The sequence below is a fragment of the Chaetodon auriga genome, chromosome 20, assembly GCF_051107435.1.
Source record: "Chaetodon auriga isolate fChaAug3 chromosome 20, fChaAug3.hap1, whole genome shotgun sequence".
Lineage (NCBI taxonomy): Eukaryota > Metazoa > Chordata > Actinopteri > Chaetodontiformes > Chaetodontidae > Chaetodon > Chaetodon auriga.
Window position 1 is genome coordinate 4,368,794 of NC_135093.1, and position 18,595 is coordinate 4,387,388.

Here is an 18,595-nt window from a genome sequence, read left to right on the forward strand (position 1 = left end):
CCAGTTTGTTCATACACAACTGCCCACTCATTTCCTCATAGTAATCAAATGACTCTCTGGGGCTACAAGGAAAAACAGATACTTCAGTGTTATCGATCAGTGATTTGATTTCCATCTACAGCACCGATCAGGAGCCAGGAAAAAGAACAGAACTTTCATGGGCCTCAGTTTCTCCAACATGTAAATCTGTCCGGGGGAGAGACAGCTAATAAACGAGAGAGAAAAGTTTCAGAGCCAGTGAACGAGCTCTCGGTGAGTTTCCATGATGTGATGTGGAGAGAGAGAGAGAGAGAGAGAGGGAGCAGCCAGACATCTTGCCTTTCATTCCAAAGCACAGCTGAACACAAACCAGGGAGGGACATGACACTAATCTAAATATGGGCAACCGGCTGGAGCCAATCAGAGCCTGAGCACCCGTTACTCCCGCCCACTCCCGACTCACCCCAAGCCCTCTTCTAGCATTTATTGTAGTTAAACATGTGACGTGGAGACCTCAAAAGCTGCTGTTTCTTCTTACCATCCCTAACCCGTTTGGCTCAGAGCGCCTGTTCTCTTCTTTTCTGTATATCTTCCATGGTATTTCCTCTGAAGACACAGTCAAAAAGTCTGCGTCCTAGCTGAAACACTGAGGCCGTGTTACAGTGTCTGCAGACAGCAATCTCTGTATCCTGATGCCTAGAACACCTAGAAAACTTGCGATTTAACGTTAAAAATTCTTCAGCATCAACCCAAATCCTTAAGTGTCTTACTTTTCAATATTTCTATGTTCATCAATCAGCTACTATATGCAAAAAAGACCCAATTCAGCACAAAAATCAGAAACTTTACCGGAAATCAGTCCTAAACTTGCTGCTAAAGTCAAAGCTTTGATACCAAGCTGCTCTGTCTGAGCTGTGACGTGGAACCTTAACCCAGATTGTGCAGATTCATGTGGGCCTGCCTGAGTGGAGCCTGAATTCTTGAAGTGTGCATCTGGCCTTTAAGGTGTTGTCCACTTGAATCAGGGCTCCCCTCCCCCAAATGGGAGCAGCTGCCAGCGTCACATAAACTGCGTTTCTCCTGATCACCGACAGCAGGCGCTTAAACTTCACGTGCTCATACGGTGTCTGGCTGGACGCAGCTGTGAAGATCCTGAGCTGCTTTTCACTTCAAGCTATCAGAAGTGTAAACAAGCAGCCACACAATACACCTGGTTGTATGGATGCAGTCACGTCAGCATCTCATAAAGCTTAATTGCCAGCTCTCTGTGTTGCACATGGAACGGCAAGAGGTTTCTTACAGGCAGGGGGTCGGGGTTTACACATCTATGGTTTGAAAACACAACATCTTCCGTTTGAAGCTGTGTAAAACCTGCTGCCCCATCTTTGGTACCCCTACACATCTACCTGCCGTATGCTAGCCATTAGCTGAGAGGTGGGAGGCTGCTTTATGAAGCCCTGCCACTGGGGAGTCTGATCCTGGATTAATTTAATCTGCTGAGCAACCAGCAAAACCCAGAGGCAACAATCAGCACTTTTGGCTCAAGAAGTCAAGACCCTGAACATTATTCTAGTTAGATTTGAAGCCAGTTCACATTCACTCACTCCTTTGGTCCATTAAATATCAGAAACCAGTGAAAACCGTCCATCCTTGTTTCCCAGACTCCAAGGTGACATCCTCAAGTGTCCTGTTTTGTCAAACCATCCACCCAAAAGCCAAAAATATTTATTTTACTATAAAGTAAGACCAAGAAGCAGCAGCGAAGTCTCACATTTGAGGACATGGAACCAATTAATCAATTACCAAAGCTGTTGCACATTAATTTTCTATATTTGATTAATTGCTGCATCTTATTCACTTGACTCTGTCCACACAGAAATAAGTTTAAATTAAAGGTTGACAGAGTTGTATTTCTTGTGCCATCCAAAGCGGCTATAATCCCTGTTGCTTTTCTAAAAATGGATGAAGGAGGCGCTCACAGTGACAAACCCACAAACAATTATCACTGGACTCTGCAGCTCAGTCTACAGTTCAGCTCACATCTCAATCTCATGCAATCTCTGCAGCATCTAGCTGCTAAAGAGCGAGACGTTTTTTTCTCAGGAGACCTTGGAACCCAAACAGAGGTAAAAAGAGAGTGACTATTGGAACAGCCGGACATTAATAAATTAGTGATTGTTACGGAGGTGTCGAGTATCAAACAAACATTTCAATCAGAGACCTTGACGTTGCCTGCCATGCTAATTATGCCCTGTCAGCATAAATTTACCTTCTGAATAAGGAATAGGAACAGCTGTGCCACAATGATGACGACTGAGGTCACACTGTTGCATATTCATTTTCCACTACAGTAAAACATTATAATGTAGTCCTATTAAGCCCTCAATGGGTTCTTTGAGACCCCCAGCCCCCTACTGTACATTTTGCAAGGGGCCCAAACTGCTTTCTGGTTCCCAATTAGGCAACAGAAGCACCTAAAGCTGTTATAAAACACCCAGGGGTGCTGAAACACCTCGAATAAAGCCCTTGATGTTCTCAGTTAATAAATAATGAGTGCAGCAAAAGAGCCACTTTTAACGTAGACTTGCTACTGTGAGGGCCCTTGCTTATGAATCTCAACTTACTCCAATAAACACTAAAAGTGTAAAAGCGTCTTTTTTCCTACATGCAAACAGAAGCAGGTCTTTGATGTAGCGTTACGATGGCAGAGGCTCTCACACAGGTTTTCATGATAAAAGATAACAGATGTGACATGAGCAAAAGACAGATAAGGGCCAGAAAAGACGATAATTTTGTGAAACTGTGAGCAGCACACATGGAATACTGCACATCGGCCTTCACAGAGGAAGATTTCCAATGAGACACTTGTTTCAGTGAATATCGATCACAGAGCTGGCTGCTGCAGAGACAATGTTCGCTCAGGTTGCAGCACCAGCATCCAAAAACATCTGGCTTCATCATTCTTGGACAAATTCATGGCTCAGCCATTAAACACATCTTACTAGGATGTGACTGGAAAAGACATTTGTCAGAGGACAGAGTAGAGGTGAAAAAGAGAGTAGTGTTTGGAAAAATGTGGCTTTTCTCTACCTGTGTTTGGACACACTGACTCTGAGATAGAACATATTGTGTTATGTGAGGAACTATAAAACTTCTTGTTTATCATTTCATATTTCCAGCCTGTCATTCCAGTCTCCTACGGATCCATCAAGATCACATCTTTTAGCTGAGACCTCATGATCTGTCCAAGTGGCTCCCTTCAAATAAGACCACTGTGGATTTTGGGGAGTCGGCCCAGAGAGGAGCTCAGTGGCGTAGCGAGGACTCACAGGGCTAGCTGGTGACATGCTGTATTTGATGAGCTAACCACTAACATGCTAGCCAGCACGAGTCAGTCACAGAAGCTCTCTAATTTTCTTTTAATTTCCTCTATACTGGACAGTTTACTCCTCTCCAATAAAGAGCAGAGTGGGACAAAAGCTCGCAAGCTGTTAGTTCGTAAGCTCCTCTGTCACTAGAGGGATAACAAATTCACACAGTTTATTCAGAATATAAATATATTTGTACCATGTTTATACTCCAACACACAAGGTTCATAATCAATAATTTTGCTGAAGTGAAAAATCTTTGTTAGAAGCGCCGATGTGGCCGACCACGAGTCACAGCGAACAGTTTGCTTCCTGTTTCAGCCGAGCTTTTATATGAAAATCTTAAATGCTACTGTGAATTGAAACTGGAGCTCTCTGCACTTGAACACCTCCACAGTTTTCTACTCTTGCTCTGTCATTCAAATCCGTGTTTAAACACCAGATCAGACAGAGAGGCATTACAGCCGGTCCGTCCCTATCCCTCCACCTCCTCCTGCCATCTTCCCTGTCGTTCTCTTGCCTCTTTGTCTATCTGTCTCGTCCACCCTCTCTTCTTCCTCCTCTCTGCAGCTCTCTCCTTCTCTTGACTCATCCAGGCAGAAGCCCAGGAATAATAGGAGACAGGAAAGAAAACTCCACAGCGGCTGGTGCGTGGGGCCAAGAACCAAGCCCAATGGCCTTTTTTTTCCTCTATTCTTTAACCCTCTAATTTAGAATTTATTTTAGGATGAGAGTATATTGAGCTCAGTCTCAGTCCAGAGCAAAAAGCCTGGGCCTCAGTCAGTGTGATATTCACTCACTGCTCTCTGCACTCGTCTATGACTTACTCATCAGAGGACGATGGGCTTTATTTCTATTTAAAGTCATTGTGGTGTTGAACATCAGTTTAAGGGCAGAGAATGAGAGAACGCAGGGTTTCAGACACATATGAGACATTAAGGTGTACGTTCTCTCCTTTTCATGACAGCAAGACAGAAAGTATGATATAATATTTTATGACCACGTCAGGAGGCCGAGGTGCAAAAAGAGTGACTGTTTTGTCTTTATGTGGCATTTTAACAGATGCAGTTAAATACAGAATTGCAGGGGGCAAAACAGCTTCTGTTAAAATTCCAGACGCAACACAGCACGGTGAAAATGGGAGAATATGTGTGCAGATCAGCAAGCTCACCTGGTTTCAGAGCTATCCAGGTGTCCCACGTGCAACATAACTGCACGTGCAGGTGTAAAGAACGGAGCGAAGAAATTACAGTTCTTGGTTTTAATGACAGCAGGTGTTCGGTGGGCATGGCCCGAGCCCTCAGTGTCACTGGAGATGAATAACGGGAGGAAGCATTATGTCCTCTGTCTGCATCGGACTTTACATTTAATTGTACACTTTCTGGCACCCAGGCAGCAATCAGCTTCTGCCATGAGAGATGACGCTGATTTGAAAAACTACTAATTACTTTCATGCTGCTCAGTTTGCAATGTACCTGAGCTCAGCGCCTGTCCCTGCAGGTGGTGGGCCCACAGGGTGACGTTTGACAGGTGGGCTGGTATGGTGTCAGCAGCAATGTGACCGTAGTGAACATCCCTCTGTGTAATTAGTCAACACACTCTTGCCCTGCACCTACTATCAATACTATAGATGACAAAATATTTAAATGCCTTTATTAGGACTGATCATTTGTACAGTTTGCACAGCCCAAATCCAAACACACACCCCTCCGACCCCACCACCACCATCCTCCATACTTCCTCTCACATCTGAAAGCTGTTAGCCCCGCATTTTCAGGGTGACACAGGAGGCTAGCATAAATCTTAACTCCTCCTCCTCAGATTCTGAACATGTGGCTGGCACCAGGATACCTCGTCATGCATGAAACGTCTCCTCCTGGGGCCTCCAAGGTAGAATCTTGACATGGCAAACAATGCATGCAGTGGCAAAGAAAACAGACACTTATGCCACAGTAACAGTCAAGTTCATCTAGGATAACCTAAATATTATCTTTTGTGCATCTGCATCATGCAAACTGTCAATATTTTAAACATTTGCTAAACTGTACTGAGAAGATAAGCTTTGACTCAGCTTGCTCTCATCTCAGTATGACTATATCACTTCTCCTTTGCTGTACAACACACAGAGGGCTACTGCAACAAAACAGGCGAGGGTGACGACTGCAAGCAATTACACGCACTCTATCAAAGAGGGAAGGCAAGGCATGGAAAAGGAAGTAAAAACTGCTATCAGCACACTTGATCGAAAGAAAGAAATGGCATTCTCGAAGCCTCGGCTGACACAAGATGAGGAAAAATGCAAAACACTGCAGGCACAGCTTTGGATATGGATTGTTGTGAACTATAATGGCTGAACAATCGTAGCTCAGACAAAGACGTCTGCCAGCGACGACTCTGATTGTTTCCTCAAGCATCTCTTTGCAGTGAGAACAATCGCAGAGAGGGAAGGAGAGAAAGCATTTAACGTGGCAACTTTACTCACATCCTCCCCATGAAAAGAGGAGGTGAAAATAAGAGTGGAAGAGGAGTAAGGAGGAGAAGACGGCGGCTGTGGCCATTTAAATGGCTCAAGTCGTATACACTCCCTCTGCTAAACAGTGGGTTAAGAGAAGTCTTTTTTGCCCATGCTGGATGTTAGGGGAGGGAGAGCAGACCACACTGCATTCTTCTCTATTGAGGTCACTTTTTTCTTCTCAACCATTCTGAAGCACTCAGCAAACTTCGGGCTGAACTGGAAGCTCGATCTGTTGGAGCACTGAGGGATCTACTGCACATGCTCAGAGGAGACATTGCCGACCGGTGTTTCCAATACAAACAGAATTTCCAAAAGCATTAGAGAGGAATAATGAATTAATAGGCTGAAATGGGTGTGACAATAGTCTCTAGGAAATCTAATTACAGGCTCCAATCCTCCATCATCTCTTTATACTGTGAGGAAAAAAATGTGGAATATGAGCATTTTGTTCAGAAGGCTTTGGATGTTTTTGAGGAATTGAACCATTTGTGCACTGTACCGAGAGTCTGAGAACATGTGGATGCCTTTCTTATGTGTCAGCATGCAGCTGGTTTGATGAGCTTGCTCCTATCATAGATATCTAAGGGATCATCTCATCTCAAAAATAGAAGAATATACCATTGAACTTCCTCAGAGACCGATGGCTGTAAACTACATGCTGCTCAAAATTGTAAAAAAGACATTTTATTATATTAAACTTTCCACCCATCCCTTTTTACACATATGTCACACGGCCACTGCTATGAAAATAGAACATTAGGTTTAGGCGCAAAACTTAATTGGCTAATGTTTGGGAGGGTTTGTGTAATGGTCAAAAGAAAACACTGCTGACTATCAGCAGGAAACGAGGCACAAACAGCGTTCACCCTCATCAGCGCCACATGATTTGTTGACCCATTCCCCCCCCCCCCGTCAAAATGTATTGTGCCTGTAACAACGTCACGCACCTATTTCATTATGCTCTTTTGTCTTTGTTTTCCTCTTTTTGATAGTATTTATGTGTATCTTTACATTGTCTTGTGTTTCTTATGTGCACTCTAAGTAACTTTTTTGTGTCACGTGGCGGAGAGGAGGTCATGTGACTTAGGTCCTCTCTGTTTCACAACACCTGGAAGTTGCTCAGGGTCCTCCAGGATCATATTCTTCATATAAGTTTACCGTCTATCTATAATTCTGTCATTATGGTTGTCCATACTGTGATATTACTAGGCTACTATTCTGTACACACATTTTCTTATTGTCTGTCTGTACTGGAGGAGGGTTAGCCTGAGATTTCTTCCATTTCTTCCCCATGAAAGGTTCATTTTGGGGGGAGGTTTTCCTTATCCAAAGTGTAAGTCTGAAGATACAGGGCGTCTTATGCTGTACAGATTGTAAAGGCCTTTGAAGCAAATTTATGATTTGTGATACTGGGCTTTATAAATCAAACTGACTTGTCAATGGAAAGCACTTGAAATTGCTGTTGAAAGGTTTCACGATCGCTTCACACAAACACAATGAGTCCTTGTCAGGAAAATGCAAACATATCTCCTTTTAGCCATCTGAGCAAATGACCAATCGTTTCACTGTTCAGCTGTCCACAGAAGCAAACTCCACAAGCTATCTGTAAAGGCACCTGATCACAAAAGATGATCACATCAAGCCCGAAAGTAAAATGTCAGTCTGTTACAGATTATGGCATTATGACAATGAAGAGACCTGAGTAGGTCTCAAGACCAGCCTGGGCACCTCACCCTTAAAATCACAGTTTCTCTCACACAAATAAAACCAACAAACACACAGAGTGTTGTTTACCTCACCACATTTCCTGGTTAGTCCTGGAGGGAGTCCTACAAGTCCAAGCTAGGAGGCATATTTCATCCTTCTCTCCTGTCTGCCGATGTAATGTCAAGCACTGGGACCTGGAGGCCTTGAGAAAACAGCATTGGCAGAACGTGAAGAGAGGCATTTTACCCTTCGCCAAAAGAAGAGCAGCACGTTGTCAAAAGTCGACTGATTCACAGCCTTATAAAAGGATGAGACACATTTTCCATTAGAAATACTGCTACAAAACATGAAAGATTTGGTAAATACTGAGACAATAAGGAAGTTTTTACTTGAAACTAATCCTCCTAAGTTACCATGTTCCATTTTCTCATTTTATGTGAGACAAAGCATAAACTGGTTAAGGATTTGCAGAGGCTCACAGTCTTTCTCTTCCTCCATATGAAGGTTACTTACTCTTGATATTATCACATGTGGTGCACAGATGAATGTGACTGGTAGACTGGTCTGGTCTCCTGACATACTGCTAAAAGAAAAGCAAAACAAGAGAACTTTATTTTTTTATTCATGATGCACTCATGAAACAACAAAAAGTGAACATGTGAGAGGCCAAAAGTGTCAAATATAGAGAAAGGAAGGCCCTGCAGACTTTACTAAACACATGCATATAAAACCAATGCAGACTAAACACATCCAGGACCAGTTTCTAATCTAAATGCATTGAATATTACATTGATAGCAATACCACAATGTAGAAATACTCTGTTAGAAGTGAAAGTTGTGTGTTCAAAAGTATACTGAAGCAAAAGCACAGAAGTATTACAATCAAAATATACTATACAGAATAAATACACAATAACGTGCATTATATCGCTAAATTATAGTTATTGATGGATTAGTTTAAATTTTATTAGTTAAATGTTTCAGCAGGTGAAGGTAATTTTAAATACTTTCTATACTCTGGGAAGCTCAAGTGAATTTTCCTTGTGAATTTTACTTTACTCAAGTAACGCACAAGTACCTCAACATTGTACTTTAGCACAGTAAGTTATTTGAGCAAGTGTACTTAGCTTAGCTAACGTCACTTCCACCACAGGTCCAGGTTATGTTTAGCCTAGCTTAGCATAAAGACTAGTAGCAGGTGGAAATACTAACATTGAGGCCACCATTAAAGAATAAAAAATACTCAACCCAGCTTCCCCAAAACTGTCTTTTGTAACTTAACATGTTGTATCGCGTCAGCCGGAAGCGTCGTGTGTTTTGCAGCAAAGCTGTTGTATGTTGATAGCTAGCACGCTAACGTTAGCTGTTAACGCTAATTAACGCGACAGCTAGCTAGTAAGCTATCCACCAATACGTCCAAGTCACCTGAGTACCTTAACGTTACCTGTTAGCTTCACAATGACGACTTCAGAGATGCAGTCATGTCCAGCGGTTGTTGAAAAACACCATGTCGGGTATTGTATTTCTACATGTGTCATACACACGAGATACTACGTGTAACATGAAATAAGTGAGCTAACGTTAGGAGTTGATGAAAGGCCTCTTTGGCAGAGCGAAGCTAACTGTTTCCTCCTGTGTCCTCCAGCGTTTGTACTGAGGTAGGTTATGTAGTTTAAGTTAAAATAAAACTGACATAAGGATAAAAACTGAAAATAACAATGGAAGGTAAGGCCAAAGTTACCCTAAATGCAGCAATATAAAACTGTGTGTAGTGTGCGTGTGTCTGTGTCTGTCTGTCAGTCTGGTTGGGTAGAAATGACTGTGACTTAATTTGAAAGTAATCATGAAATGATCGAGACGACTTCCTCCTCTGAGTCGCATCTTGTATAAATAAAGAAGTACATATTTGAAAAACATCATAAACTTAAAGAATCGTAAGTTTCTGAAATAAAGGACTCAATGGGGTTCAGGATCTGAAGGCCGCTTAGTAGATTTTTGAGTGACAAGTTTTGACTTCGTGTGTTTGACGCAGTAACTTATATGAGATTTTCTGAACTGAATGGAAACCCTGTGTTACCAAAACTGATCACATTATTCTTCATGTGTGTAGGAGATCAGTACTATCCACTACAAAGAAACTTGCTTGTGGCATCAGCAGACCTCATGGGCTGAGGTAAGCTACCTTTCTTTTTGCTTTTCTGCTGTTGTCCAAAAGAAATATGCAGGTTGGACAGCATCAGAGCCAGTTAGACTAACATCTGTAACTTCTCCTCCAGAGTTATTGAGAGAGAAAATCCTCCAAGATGCACACTGCCAAGGCTGTGATAACATGACAGCTTGTACCTGACTGTCTCACATTAACAAACTGGGACAGATAGCACGGGGCAATCGTCTATTTACCACGCAATCAGGTTTTATTAATATTCATCCGCTCACTAAATCATCTCAATTCAGGAACGCTCTGGGGTAATATACGCTGCAGATTGACAGTGACAGCAGCAGTTAAAGTATATAGACATATAAAATACAAATCAAGAATGTCTTCAAATATTCAGAGTTAATAAGACATTCCTGTGCTTCAAAAATGTGCCCATTGTCTTAGCAGTGTAGAACTAGGACGTTGTTAATTTTCGTTTCTGTGGCCGAGGGGAGAGTATGAGTCATCCGACAGATGGGAATTTTTTCCCTACATAGTTACTGGCTTCCCTACGTCTATTTCCAGTCCCCCTTACTTTGAGGTTACCTGCTGTCTATTCTGCCTCTTTTTCTCGATGTGTTGGTTCTCTAGACATTACGGAGCTTCAGTATGGATACTAAAAATCCCACTTTCCCTTTTAATCCATTTGAGAACCTAATACCTCCGTCTACTCAGTTAGACTCGTCTTGCCTCTCTTTGTCTCTCTTGCTGCGTCTTCTCATGTTCAGCTGTGCCTCCTACTTTCCCCTGTTTTCCCTCACATGTGAGCATCTCTGCAGGCCACAGTATTTATGAGTGCTTGCAGAGGGGCGGCAGGCAGCTGGAGTAACGACATTTCCAGACGGGATCTCTGAGCTCATTTCCACCAAATCATTCCCTGCAAACTTGCTTTGTGACAGTCCGACTTTATCCTCAAATCCTGGATTTTTGACACTGTTTAGAAGTTGAAAGTTTGGTTGTACAGAGGAGAAATCAAAGTACTTAGCGTGACTAAGAGATTTGCAAAACATAGTATTGAAAGCAAAGGAGCTAAGAATTCTTTAAGTGGCTGACCTTAAAACAGCTTAAGTCTTTATTAGGCCTATTGATGTGCTGCTCAGATAACGCAAAGGAGTAACAGCAACAAACTGGGGATAAAAGCATGAGGCAATGTAGTTAAAACACTGACTAACTTTCCCAGATGTTGGGAAAGACCGGCGTCAAACCACCCTGAAGAGACTGCAGGTCAACTGGAAACTACGCTCAGGGAGAAATGGGAACTGTGGATACCAGAACATCACTTCAGTAGCATTTCTCTTCAATCGGCATCAGTAAACACATGAGTGACAGGTCACAATCCCACAATTTTCACAAGTATTAAATGCAATTTGGAGTTCATGATTCAAAATTGTTCCTGGCATGTGGATCTAATTTGGACACACAAACACAGAAGATGTCACATTTTCCTATTTTGTGTGTCTCCCATCCAGAATAGAATATTCCATCCCAACATCACTGTGCGAGCTCCCCACTCTCTGCATTGTAGCAGGCTCTCCTGCATTTTGAGCTCTTGTGGCAGCGAAATATGACACCCGCGTGCACAGCGGGGCTCTTTGCTTTTTGTCTTGTGGCCTCTGACGTTGCGCTAACATGTAGATAATCGACATAAACGTGACCAGATGAGGGGACACTGACGGATTCCAGTCATTCTCTATGGAGTGAGGACAAGTCATTTGTTCTGGAGCTTGTGCACGTCATCTGTGGACATATTCTGCACAAAATCTCCGCTGCAATTTATGGGATTTTGTGCAGTTAGCAATCTGCTGCTGCAGAACAGCAAATACTAGTAAATCTCCAAGGATTAAGCTTTTGCTTCTCAACACAATCTAACTACAATGATGAACACTCTGCTTTCTTTATGTGATACTAAGAGCAGCCCTTCAGATAAACTTCTCGCAGTTCGGTATGCGCTCTCTCTCTCTCTGCCTTTCCCTGTTTTTAGTGGTGCCACGCTTGCCAGCAGTCTTGCACATTATCTGAAGTCAGGGAAGGATCCAGTCACATTTTCCATCTACTCTCTGCGTCTGACTGGATGTCTGCGCTGGTGGGAGAAAGGAGAGCAGGCAGGGAGAAAAAGAGGGAGGGATGGAGAGCCGGAGTTTGGATGGGGGCTGGGACTGTGGAGAAATCCAGATGCAGAAATGAGAAGAAAACCAAGAAAAGGGGGAAAAGGGCCTTTGCTGAAATGTTCTGTGAGAGAAACAAAGCCAGCAGATAGACGAGTAGCACATCCCACATCAAATCCTGAAACAACTATTGCTGTGTGGGTATGAAGAGGAAACCAGTAATCTGATTTTTTAGTCAAAAGATTGGCATTCAGCACTAAGCAAATGAAGGATGTGGGTCCATGATGGTGGATATGAGTTTCTAGCTTTGGGCTCCCCACCATTTTCTCTCACGCCCCAAAGGGGAGGTGATGTGTCACGACGGGTGGAGCTCATGGGAGGCTGGATTTGTTTGGCAGCTGAGCTCTAGTTTCAAAAACAGTTTGAATTATCTAAATAATCTGGCACCTATTTACCTTTCATTTACATCAGTTCATTTAGCATTAGATGTTTTACATTGATTAGTAATAATTACATGCAAATGTAAATCAGGTCATCATCTATAAATCATTTCAAATTTCAAATAATAATTTTTCCCATGTCCAACACAGGTTATACTCATCATTTAATAATTCTAATAACATTCGGAATACTACTACTACCATTGCTAGTAATGATTATAATAAGAAACAGCTCGTACTCTGGAGAAACTGCACCTTCGGGAGCCTAAAGGTTTGAAGTTTCCGTCTAAGAAGAGGCTGAACCAGCCTGGATCAGAGCTGATAATACTTGACCCCTTCAGGTGGTCATGATGTTACTAATGATGCTCTGATGATGAAGGCTGCTCTAAGTCTGTTTCCCACTGTTCCCAGTCTTTATGCTATGCTAATTGTCTCCTGGCTGTAGATTCATATTCAAAGGACAGTTATGAAGAGAGATTTCCCTCAATTACATCCTAATTACTGCTTAATAAGTACTTTATAATGACTATATGCTACTAATATGCATGCCAATAGTGACTGGTTAATGCTGAATATGTGTACTTTAATATATAGTGTGATCGGATCAAAGTACTCTTTCCAAGGTCAAGAATGGACTAAATATTGGGCGATGCTAGCGATACTGGCATGACGGATGTTTCATAACAGCAGAATCAATCTAACAGACTTATATTCATTGAATATATACATCTACACAGTAGTGTAAATTCCAACCGTCCATTTGGCTGCCAGTGCACAAAATGACTGTCCTGAATGTAAATGACTACTGTAGTGGTGAGAGTGGTGCTCAGCCAGCAAAGACTAACCCCAGCCTGGAGACTAAAGAGACAAACGTTGGGCCTTTATGAGATGATTGCAGCTCACGTTGGGCTCTACTTGAAGCAACAGTCAGAAGTGGGCTGAAGCATTCACCCTGTAATTGAGCATTTACCCGTAACGCTGCGTGGAAGTCTTTCTTTTTTTTTCAACTGATGCTGCAGCTTTGAATGAACTTGCAAAGTCTGGGCCACAGTTGGTAGGTTTATTTTCATGGAGGCGACTGCAGTAGTCACACTAGTTATTTGCTCGTCTGTACACGTACACGGCAGACTCACGCTGCCCTGACTGGGATCCCTGCTGGAGACCTTAAGTTTTCAAAGGAGTTCACTTATAACAGGTTTTATTAAATGAGATGCTGTGCAGCCAAGTGCTAACTCTGGATACTGACATTTTTTAAATGAAAGTCCCCAGTCAGGATCGAACTGAGGCAGCAGACAGTATGGTCTGCATCTTAACCACTAAGGCACCAAGATCCCCTCACGGACCGTAGTTTATTTGATAAACTATGTTTTAACACCACAGTTTCATTTGAAAGCGTGGAGCCGGTCACGACACAAAATTTGGTTGCAATCCAACCAAGTGATCAACCCACCAGAGCCAGAATCACCAGCATCGATAGAGATACCAGTACAGATACTGAGATGTTTTATGACAGCATTAAAAGTGGCAAATGTGATGCCCTTGTTGCTGATGAGTGCATGCATGAAGAAGAGTGTTCATGTGAACTGATATTGATCATTTAGGTATCTAACCACTGACCCCTACCTATCAAAAATTGACTGTAAATTGCACTTAAGAATAAGCTGTTTCACAAAACATTTTGCATTCATTCAGTTGTATTTGGATAACCTCTTGACAGTTTACCTACAGTATACTCTCTGTCCATATAGAGTAGCTTTCAAAATGGCTTTTTATTGTCCATTGTGTGTTATGCTAACACAAAATCAAAAATCATTTTTACCATGATTATTTACTAAATGTGCACATATAATTTTTGCAAACTGTTAAGGTAAACAGTATTACAGTTCAGTAGTACACTTGATAACAGCCATTTAGAATGTAAAGATATACTGTACAGTGACTGATTTTATTTGCAATACTGTGCAATTTTCCTCATCATACCCTGTAATTTGTCTGAAGCACATGGGTCTACAAAGGGCTTCTATGTAAACAAAGCATGAAATGTCTGCAAGAACCCGTAATTGAAAATAATTAAAAAACATCATAATGGCCTGGAACAAAGGTTTAACAGCTAGTAATAGAGGCCTTATCGCGAAATGCCAGTTAGACAGTGAGCTAAAGGAGACATGATAGTTAAAAAAAGGCAAGAAAACAATAAGTGCCCCTCAGCTCCTTAAATAAGGTGGAGGAAAATGGGCTTCCAGGCGCTAAGTGATAGAAACAAGTGAGAGAGGGAGACAGAGAGGGTTTGGCTTTGTTGGAGTTTGGAGCAGCACAGGCTCAGAGACTTACAAGTAGAAACACGTGGACAAGGCCAGGCAGATGCTACGTGTTGCAGCCACAGCTCAGAGGCTTGCAGGGGAATGCACAGTTTGGGCCTTTTTAGTTACTGTGCAAGCTCTGCCTCGTCTTAATCCTGCATGTAAAGCTACTTATGCAATGACGCCTCTCCAGACTCTCTAGAATGTGTGGTTAATTGATTGTAAAGTGATCCATTTATAGTTCCTACAGCTAATTTAGCATCCATCCTGGATATATTTCACATGAGAGTAGAATGAGTTGACCCCTCCGGAGGGTCTACGCTGCTTTTAACAAACACATAACCTCTCCACTATCAAACAGCTTCTGTTCAGAAATGCTCCTCCCAGGGAGATCTGTTAGGTTTCCTTGTGGAAAAGAGTCACAAAATTCTCATAGACAGGAAAAGAGTCATGAAAAACCTGGAGCAGTGGTTGTGAGAACACCTTTTCCCACAACCTGTTACATCTCGGGCTCATGTACTTCCACAAGCTGCCAGTGACAAACGTGGAATTTCCTCCCCCGAGTCTGCAAAGCTTGGTGGCTGCAATTCAATTATTTCTGTCCTCCTCCAGCTCTTACAGCACAAATACTGTCAGACGAGGATGGATTTCGAGTGATCACCTACGCCAGCAACCCTGAAAGATGTGAATTATGTCCAATTCTTTTGCCTGAAAAAACAGACAGCAATTGAAATTTGTCTCCTAAAATATGCTAAATATCTTGTCCACCGGTTAGAAAACATGGAGCTCCAAGCTACAATGGCAGGATATGTGAATGCAGCTGAAACTCCATAAACTGACTCTGAAGGATTCCACCCAAACCACCGGTCTGAACTCTGAGAGACTCGCCGCAAAGAAATATATTATAGATTGCAGCAACTCCAAACACCAGAAAATTACCAGTTCTATTTTAACACTGTCCTGTGAGCTTCGGCTTCATTTCACTTATGGAAAGTCACTCAGAATGTACTGCTTAAAAGACATAGTCCATCTATTTTACACATTTTACACATTCACAACACAGAGGAAAGAAAGACGATAAAACAGTCATGTTATGGTGCTGAGGAAATGGTGTTTTTAAGTTAAAATCACAGAGACAGTACACAGGCACAGTTCTTATCAAAAGGGCTTCCTCTCAGACAAACGACAGGACTCTGCCAAACAGGACGTCCCTATTTTCATTTCATTAAAACAACCTGAAACCTGTGATATTCTGGACCTTAAACGATTCCCCTCTCATCCGTCGTTTTCTTTCCCCACAAAAAAAGTCACTCGAATGGGTGTGTCTTATTTTGAAGGTTCCTCGTTGTGCACTTGTGGCAGTTTGAACCACTTTATTGTTGTATTATGCATGTGCTGCAGACAGTGCCTTAAAACTATCTCTATCACTGCATCACTGCAACAACAAAACATGTATTTCCCCCCCAATACAGGTTACATGGCAGCATCTCCATGCTCAAGAAAGGTGATGCAGACTGTTACACAAGTGCATGACATAAGGGGCACTGTGACATCTTATCATCAATCTGTAAATGTGAAGTGACTGAAATGGAAATCGACAGCTGTCTGTTTGTTTGGCAGGTGTGTGGGTAAACACCCAGCTTTCATTAGACTGGGAACAGATGCTAAGAAATACCTGCTTAGTGCAAAATCACTAACCACACACATTTCCCCTGAAAACTATTCATTTTCCCTGCAGCTGAAGCCATATCAAGCCCATGTGTTTGCACTGACTGTGCCCGTGTGGATGTGGAAATGTCTTCAGAGCAGAAGGAAAAGAATGAATCAAATAAATTAAATGCTTCAGAATGAGAATCAAAATGAGCTTTATGTAGATGTTTGTGGATACTTATGCAGCTTTTCAGTCTTTTCATCATGATAATTTGGGAAATCATACTTCTACTCACTGTATGATAGCTTCATACTAGATGCTACTAGCTAGTATGCTAGTAAAGTAGTAAAAACTATCTAGTAAAGCTAGTATGTAGCTAGTAGAACCTTCTATTTACTACTGTTTTTAAAATATTTATATTTTATCCATTGTGTTTCTATCTTTTCTTCTAAATAGTTTCAGTTTTGCCTTGTTTGATAGTTACAAAGATTTTATATATTTTCTGTTATGATTCTTTGTTGCTCCAGCTAGCATGAAATTAGCCTGGCTAACTTATTATGACTCAGATGATGTTGATTTTGCTCATTTATCATGTGAAATGCTTCCATAAACCCAGAGTGAGCTTTGTAAAGATGTTTTGGGATTTTTTTGGTTTAGCTTTTTAAGTGTAATTCGTGATGTTTTGGGGAAAATGTCATTCTACATGTTGCTAATGTGATGATTTTATATTAGCTAGAAGGGTATGTTGGGCTAGTAAGCTTAGCTAGCACGTAGCTGCTAGATTCTGCTGTTGTTTTTTGTTTTACTTTTTTCTCTATATTTTCTTTCAGATGATTTCACTTTTGCCTGGTTTGATAATAGTGAACATTTAGCATGTTTTATTCATGTTTTTTTTTATTATTATTATTCTTTTATGATCCAGTTAGTTAGTTAGCTTCAGTGATACTTTCATTTCAAGATAATGTAAGTTAGTGATCACAGGGAGAAGACATACTGTATTTTAGAAAGTCTTCATTTTAATTTTCTTTAAACTGAACTTCTGTGCTCACATACACTAACAATGAAAAGAACATATGCTATTCCATACTTTGATTATTTCCACCACTGGATCATGGAACATGCTTTTGTGCTTGCGATAAATATCTGCTAAATGTCCAACTTGCGAAAACTTGTTCACAAACGTCTTTGGGTTGAAGAAGACAACAGTCAAGCGGAGGGAAAGGTCAAAGTGGGCCATACTGTAGTTGTAGAAGCTGCAACGTGTCCACAGTATAACCAGACTGCTTTGTGGATCTGCCAGATTTTTTTCTCCCTCCCTCCCAGTCTCTAACATCATGGGATGGCCATGCCTCTTTGGGAAAAGGTGGAATTTAACATAGGCTGTTGTACATGCTCTGAAACTGTTCATTTTGCTTCTGTTAATAGAAACATAGAAATATAAGCACTAGTATTGACAGCTGTCTTGATAAAGCAAGGGTTCAGCTGCTTAATGAAAAATGGAAAGATAAAAAAAAAAAGGATTTTGTAGAAGATATTAACATTTCATAATGACTTTTTAATTACTCTTCCCTTAAAGATGTAAAACCTGGATTTGAATACAGTCTGTGTGTAAGGTTATATTTAATCATTAATACTTGTGGATCTGTGTGTTTGGTACGTACAGTATGCTGGTGTCAAACTGCAGCTGCTTGCAGGTGCTTGGTACTCTGAAGGTGTATAGGCCCAAAAGAAAAAATAAATAAAAAATGAAATAACAGTTAAGTTTTAATACCTAGATAACAACATGCACAGGACTCCCTCTCAGGAATGGCTGGAAGGGACAAGGCTTTTAATATCTTCTGATGTTTAGTCTACAAACACTTAAATATTCTCCATTTGTTAAACTCCCCGTGCGTAAATTGCGCACGCGTCACAGATCTCAGTGTGACCCCTTTCCTTCTTTCTTGGAACAAACCACCGAGCACAAATGATCAAAAAATAAAGGCATTTCAACCAAATAACTTTGTGCACAACTGACACATAACCAATCCTCAACTGCTACGCATATCCTTTATAAATTGGGGTCTAATGAAGGCTAAGATGCAAATAATCTGTTCTACTAATAAAATCATCCAGTGTCCGGACGGTTTAAAAAAGAGCAGAGCGACACAGTGTCTCAGGTTGGATGCCGGAAAGACGAAACACCAAAAGCGTCAATTAGGAAAAGTCCAGGGAGAAGCAGGAGATGATAAAACACGTCTGAGCGGTGGAGAGTCGTCGTGTAAGTGATGATCCACATCATCCACGTTTGGGCTGAAACGTGAACTTGTTTGACATGTTTTAAGACGGCCCCT